The sequence below is a fragment of the Oncorhynchus nerka genome, linkage group LG18 (genome assembly GCF_034236695.1).
Source record: "Oncorhynchus nerka isolate Pitt River linkage group LG18, Oner_Uvic_2.0, whole genome shotgun sequence".
Classification (NCBI taxonomy): Eukaryota; Metazoa; Chordata; class Actinopteri; order Salmoniformes; family Salmonidae; genus Oncorhynchus; species Oncorhynchus nerka.
The window spans coordinates 20,048,035-20,055,760 of NC_088413.1; positions in this window are offsets into that span (position 1 = coordinate 20,048,035).

Below are 7,726 nucleotides of genomic sequence, written 5' to 3' on the forward strand. Positions count from 1 at the left end.
CAAAGTCCCAATACTTTTGGAAGCTCATTGTTTGACCATATCTACCCCGACAGACCTATCCCCCCTCCCCCTCAACCTTCTCTTTTCGTGCTCTCCCTCTCACCTGTTCCTCTTTGCTGTTTATGATCACCAGGTATGTTCCTCTCCAGACAGTCCTGTCTGCTCTTCTCCCAGGTTTTCTTCTCAGTAGAGATGAAGTAACAACTGCATTCAAACTTCTTCCATCCGTATGAACAACATGTTCTTTCTGTTTGATGACACAACACTGATACAATGTGATACAATACAATAAACATCACATTTTATTTTCCATGAGTCACTGGATCTCAATGAAAAATGTACTTTATAATAAATAAGGTATGAAAACCAGCTCACTGACCACAAAGCAAATTCTGAAGCCTGTCTCTCTCTTCAGTCAGGTTGTTGTATCTGGTCTGTAGCTGGTCTCTCTCATCAGTCAGGTTGTTGTATCTGGTCTGTAACTGGTCTCTCTTCAGTCAGGTTGTTGTATTTGGTCTGTAACTGGTCTCTCTCTGCAGTTGTGTTAGTCTTATAAAGGAACAACTCTGTGACAAGATGTTCCTTTTATCCTCAGAATCTTTGATGACTCTGTTATCTACAAAGTATAAACACATAGTTACTAGGTAAAACATAATTTAAATAGGCTTAGTAACCAGCACCTCTATATAACTGGGTGATAAGCAATGAACTTGGACACAAACTCACAGTAGACAGACAGGCCTATGATCCCAGCCAGTAGAACACACAGCAGCCCCAGAAACACTGCAGCAACTAGGAAGGGTCTCTTCCCTGAGCTATCAGGCTCTGTGGAAACATTCCATATTATTTTATGTTTTGTGAGCGTGTGTGTCTGTGTGTCTGTGTGTGCGCCGTGTGCGTGTGTCTGTGTGTGTGTGTGTGTGCGTGTGCGTGTGTGTGTGTGTCTGTGTGTGTGTGTGTGTGTGTGTGTGTGTGTGTGTGTGTGTGTGTGTGTGTGTGTGTGTGTGTATGTGTGTGTCACCTGAGTGCTGGTCTCCTGGTCCATTATTAGGAGCAGTGTCCTCTGTCTCTTCTCTCTTGGTGCTGGTCTCACCGTCTCTCAGGGTGTCTGCACTGACGTAGATATCCACAATCCTCTCCTCCATCTCACCTCTGTCAAACGTGACCTTGTTCATATCTGGCTAAGCATAGATGACCTCTCCAACAACTTACTGTGTTTTCTGTCTATATACAGATTCTGGTAATATAGTTGCCCCTGTGTCTGTTTCTTTACTGTACCTGTCTCTGCTCTGAGTCTTTGACTAACTGTTTATGACTTCATCCACAGAATAAAAGGGAAATGTCAAAAGAGAAGGTGATGAAATAGTAACATTGTGGTTAAAGGTAAGGACATTTTCTTCTCCTGTTCATGTTGTGTGTAATGTACTGACCTCATGTTGTCTAATGTCCTTTTTTTTATGCATTACATTTACCAGGTAAGTTGACTGAGAACACTTTCTCATTTACAGCAACGACCTGGGAATAGTTACAGGGGAGAGGAGGGGGATGAATGAGCCAATTGTTAACTGGGTGACGGTTCGAGGCCAGATTGGGAATTTAGCCAGGACACCGGGATTAACACCCTACTCTTACGATAAGTGCCATGGGATCTTTAATGACATCAGAGAGTCAGGACACCCGTTTAAAGTCCCATCCGAAAGACTTGCACCCTACACAGGGCCGCCCTGGGGCATTTCTTTTTTTAGACCAGAGGAAAGAGTGCCTCCTACTGGCCCTCAACACCACTTCCAGCAGCATCTGGTCTCCCATCCAGGTACTGACCAGGACCAACCCTGCTTAGCTTCAGAAGCAAACCAGCAGTGGTACCACCCGGTAGCAGGGTGGTATGCTGCTGGCCACATGTTGTGTCTAATGTACTGGAAATCTGCCAGAATATATGCAGTTAGGATGACCACGTGTTTCACAATTTTTCCTGTTTTGCCAAGTATTCAAAATGTAATGAGTACTTTAGTTTTTTCTCCACCTTTATTTAACCAGGTAGGCCAGTTGAGAGCAAGTTCTCATTTACAACTGCAACCTGGCCAAGATAAAGCAAAGCAGTCCGACACAAACAACACAGAGTTGCATGTGGGATAAACAAACGTACAGTCAATAACACAATAGAAATACATACAGTATGTGTAAATGTAGTAAGATTAGGGAGGTAAAGGCAATAAAGAGTCCAGAGTGGCGAAATATTTACAATTTAGCATTAACACTGGAGTGATAGATGTGCAGAAGATGAATGTGCAAGTTGTCAGGGAAAATGTATATAGTAAAAAGCATTGAAGTGAAGTAAAAGTTGTCAAAAATATAAATAGTAAAGGACAGATACCCCCAAAAAAAATTACTCTAAAGTATTTTTTTCTTAAGTACTTTACGCCACTGCTCATTACTGTAAGTCGCTCTGTTAAATGATGAAATTGGAGCGAGAGAGAGACAGGAGGAGGAGGTTGTGTGCACTAGGCTGCTGTATGTGTCACAGTATGTTGTCATGGTGATGTTCAACCACTTTCTCACAAATCCAGTGAAGATTCTCCTCGCATGTTTCTGTGTTCTCTCAGCATAGTCCTCCTCTCCAGCAGGACCCAGATTATTGCATTTGGATAGATACCTGTACCTAGATGGTTAACAACACAGAGAACCAGCGAGTCAGACACTGTGGAAACATGCTTGATAAGTACAGTGCTTTCAGAAAATATTCACACCCTTGACCTATTCCACATTTTGTTTTGTTACAGTCTGAATGAAAAATGGATTAAATGGATTATTTGTCTCACCCATCTACACACAATACCCCATCATAACAAATTGAAAACATCTTTTAAAAATGTTTGCACATGTATTTCTCCCGCTAATCTCTCTCAGAATGACCTTCTTGATCCAAATCAATACTTTTAGAAGCAACTTTGTCATTCAACTGTGAGTCTCTTAGAGCTTTCTACACATAGATTGTGCAATATTTGCCGCACTTTTTAAGATTTATTTTTAAATTCCTCTGTCAAGTTGATTGTTGATCATTCTAAAGAGACATTTTCAAGTCTTTCCATAGATTATCAACCAATTTAAGTCAAAACTCCTCTCCACCCATTCAGTGTTGTCTTGGTCAAACTGTGTTTTAGCTATTGTCCTGCTGAAAGGTGGTCTCCTTCCTCAGTAAATGGTCTCTCTCACTCCAACTGGTATCCGTTCCTCAGTAACTGGTGTCTCTCCCAGTAACTGTATCTCTCCCAGTAACTGGTGTCCCCTTCAGAAACTGGTCTCTTCCCTCAGTAACTGATCTCTCCTCAGTAACTGGTCTATCTCCAAGTAACTGGTCTCTGTCATAACCTCAGTAATAGGTCTCTCCTAGTAACTATGGCCTATTTATTGCCTTACCACCTCACGCCATTTCCACACACTGTATATAGACTTTCCTTTCTATTGTGTTATTGACTGACGCCTGATTCCATGTGTAACTATGTGTTATTGTTTGTGTCCTGCATGTTTATCTTGTCCAGGTCACAGTTGTAAATGAGAATCACCAACTAGCTTACCTGAACCTACAGGTGAAGAAATAAAAACTGGTCTCTCTCCTTCAGTAACTGGTCTCTCTGCCTCTGTACCTTGTCTCTCTCCAGTAACTTGTCTCTCTGCCTCAGTAACTGGTCTGACAACTTGCCATTGTCCCTCAGTAACTGGTCTCCTCCTCTTAAACTGGTATCTGTTCCTCAGAACTAGCCTTGGCGTTCAGAAACTGGTCAACACCCTCAGTAACTGATCTCTCCTCAGTAACTGGTCTCTCTCCCATCAGTAACTGGTCTCTCTCCTCAGTAACTGGTCTCTCTCCTTCAGTAATAGGTCTCTGCCTCAGTAACTATGGCCTATTTATTGCCTTACCACCTCACGCCATTTCCACACACTGTATATAGACTTTCTATTGTGTTATTGACTGCACGCCTGTTTATTCCATGTGTAACTATGGCTGTTTGTGTCCCTCTGCTTTGCTTTATCTTGTCCAGGTCACAGTTGTAAATGAGAACATGTTCTCAACTAGCTTACCTGGTTAAATACAGGTGAACATTTTTTTTAAATATCCTGGTCTTCTCCTGCAGTAACTGATCTCTCCCTCAGTAACTGGTCTCCCCTCAGTCCACTGGCTTCTCCCTCCAGTTGGTCTTTCTCCTTCAGTAAATGGTGCTTGCATCAGTAACGGAGCTGTGAGGGAACGGCACCTCAGTCCTCCAGGCTCAGTAACCAGTCCAAACAAGGCCTCATCCACCTCTGGCCTGCTCTCACCTCCCTATTGGTCTCTGTCCAGCCAGTAAAACTGGTCTCTCTGCCTCTGCAACTGTTCTCCTCACTTTTAACTGTTCTCCTCACTATTTAACTGTTCTCCTCACTCTTTAACTGGTCTCTATCCTCAGTAACTGGTCTTTCTCACTCAGTAACTGATCTCACCACCTTCCTGGTCTCACTCTGTAACTGGTCCCACCTCTTTAACTGGAATACCTAGGAACTGGTCTCTCTCCACTTTAACTGGTCCCCCTCTGTAACTGGTTTAGATGCACTACTGGTCCACTGGATGTCTGTAACTGGTGAATGCACTCAATTTGTAAGTCTCTCTGGATAAGAGCTCTCCTTCTGTAATGACTTAAATCTGTAACTGATCAATGTATTGAAAATGAAATGCAAAAAAAAAATAAGTGTTCATACCTTCAGTAATACTTTGTCCCACAAGCTAACTTTCTCCTTCAGTAGTCTTCCTGGGTAAGTCTCTGAGCTTTCTCAGTAATTGGTATTTAAGCCTCAGTAGCTTTCTCTTTTAGTAGCTGGTCTTCTGCTCTAGCTGGTTTCCTCATTAGCTGGTCTCCCTGAGTAACTGATCATTGCTAGTAACAGACATTTTCAAGTCTTTCCATAGATTATCAAGCCAATTTAAGTCAAAACTGTAACAAGGCCACTCAGGAACATTCAGTGTTGTCTTGTCAAACTGGTTTTAGCTCTGTATTGTCCTGCTGAAAGGTGGTCTCCTCCCTCAGTAAATGGTCTCTCTCACTCTGTACCTTGTCTCCGTCCTCAGTAACTGGTCTCTCTCCCTCAGTAACTGGTATCTCTCCTCAGTAACTGGTCTCTCTCCTTCAGAAACTGGTCTCTCTCCTCAGTAACTGATCTCTCCCTCAGTAACTGGTCTCTCTCCCTCAGTAACTGGTCTCTCTCCTTCAGTAACTGGTTTCTCTGCCTCAGTAACTGGTCTCTCTTTTCAGTAACTGGTCTCTCCACCTTCAGTAACTTGTCTCTCTGCCTGTTTAACTGGTCTTGTTCACTTTTTACTGGTATCTGATCCTTATTTACTGGTCCACTAAATGGTCTCTGTCCTTCAGTAACAGTGTCCCCTGTTACTGGTCTTATCTCAGTAACAGGTCTCTCTCCCTCAGTAACTGGTGGCCAAATGGCATCCCATTTCCCTATGTAGTGCACTATATAGAGAATAGGGTGCCATTAAGGACACACAGGTCTGTTTCTTATTGGTGGATAGAGCTGTGACACATCCTGTCACTTGCTATGGTTCACAGACAGAACAGAGAGGGAGAGGGTGGAAACCCCATTAGACACCATGATGAGTGTGTAGCAGACAGGTCCTCTGGTGCTTGGAGTTGCCATTGGTCACCTACATGTTGTCCCTTGTACAGTGAAGGTTGTGAGTCATTCTCACCTTTCATTAGCATTGTTTTAGTTTGTGTGTGAGTGTGCCCTCTCAGTATTCAATCTCATTCAATCAGGAAGCTGGTATACCTGGTTAAAGACAACTGTTCCTTTTTTTATTCAAAAGTGACTTTGTTATTCATATCATTAAAGTGATAAGCATTGGTTAATAATTGGTCCCAATTTTCTTTTACTAAGCATAAGTCTATGGCAAATCACATGACATGTTTCTACTAAAAATAAAGAAGAATCATTTTCTAGAGTACAGTATGTCTACATTCTCTCCTCTAAATCTAAACACAACAATTAAGTGTCTTATTTTTCTATCTTTCTCTTTATTTTCTTCTTCCTCCTTTATGGCTCTCTGACACTAAGACTTTATCTCCTCTCCTCCTTTCAACCCTATTAGAGGAGAGGGACCAAGGTCAGTCCCCTACGATTCTGTTCTTCAATGTGTTTTGAGACAGTCTGTCATACCACTATTTCACTTCTATGGTGAGTTCATCTCTCACTTTAACCACTAGGTGGAATCATCACCTAACCATTCAGGACCTTATCCAACCATTAGAGGGAGAGAGAGAGAGAAAGGGAGAGAGAGAAGGGGGAGAGAGAGAAAGACTGTTTGTTACTGTGGATTATTGTTACACCTCTTTCTCACAGATCCAGTTGAGATTTGTGCCACATTTGTCATCATTCCATGTGTTTACAGGGTCATCTTGTCCATTGTATACCTCAATAGTCCTCTTGCCCATTATCATCAGGCTGTCCTGTCCTCCAGTACCTAAACAACACAGAGAACCACACAGTCAGACACTGTGGTACAAAAATCCTTCTCAATTATACACATAGTCTTGTGTTTTTACAGTTTTAAAGAAACACTGTAAGATGATCATAAAAGTAGCAAGAATCGGCCATCAACACATTTAGTTGACCTTTTCATATGTAAATATTACCTGGTTTCTAAAATACATCTATAGTTCTCAATGAATGACATTAATGAGTCGAAACATACAGTTTTATGAACATGATTGGAAGCTAAATATATTTGTTTTTTGTCTCCATTTCACCTGGTAAAATGGCCAAATCTCTCACCAGTGATGTGACGTCCACCCACTTCCAGGGCCCCTCAGTCAGTCAGACCAATCCAGGCTCTCATGTGGAGGTTGAAGACAAATGTCTGTTGTCGAGAAAGATAAAGCTTATGTCACAATTGGTATATTTATAAAATAATGCACACATTAGTGTACTGATGAAAAGTATACTTGTTCCACCTCTCTCTCTCTCTCTCTCTCTCTCTCAGCAAAGGTGAAAACATTGAGACACTTAGCCATTATCTCTGCTCATAAACCCATTGATATATAGTTATTGTTGATTTTACTTCTAATTTATCAGTTTAAATCTCAAAAGCTTTGACTGAATATGGCCTTTCTCTGTAGTCAGGTTGTTGTATCTGGTCTGTAGCTGGTCTCTCTTTCATTCAGGTTGTTGTATCTGGTCTGTAGCTGGTCTCTATCTTTAGTCATGTTGTTGTATCTGGTCTGTAGCTGGTCTCTTTCTTCAGTTGTGTTGATCTTATTAAGAGAAACTCTGTGACAACGTTGTTCCTTTTATCCTCAGAATCTTTGTCTCTGTTATCTACAAAGTATAAACACATAGTTACTAGGTAAAACACAAGTTAAATAGGCTTAGTAGCCTGTACTTCTTACAACTAGGCGATAAGCAATGAACGTAGACACAAACTCACAGTAGACCGACAGGCCTATGATCCCAGCTAGTAGAACACACACAGCCCCAGAAACACTGCAGCAACTAGAAGGTTCTCTTCCCTGAGCAATCAAGCTCTGTGACATACAAAGAGACATTTATGTCTCAGGGTGTCTGCGCTGACGTAGATATCCACAATCCTATCCTCCATCTCACCTCTGTCAAACTTGACCTTCTTGTTCATATCTGGTTCAGTATAGATGACCTTTGATATATTTAACAATGCCTGGGTCTTTCT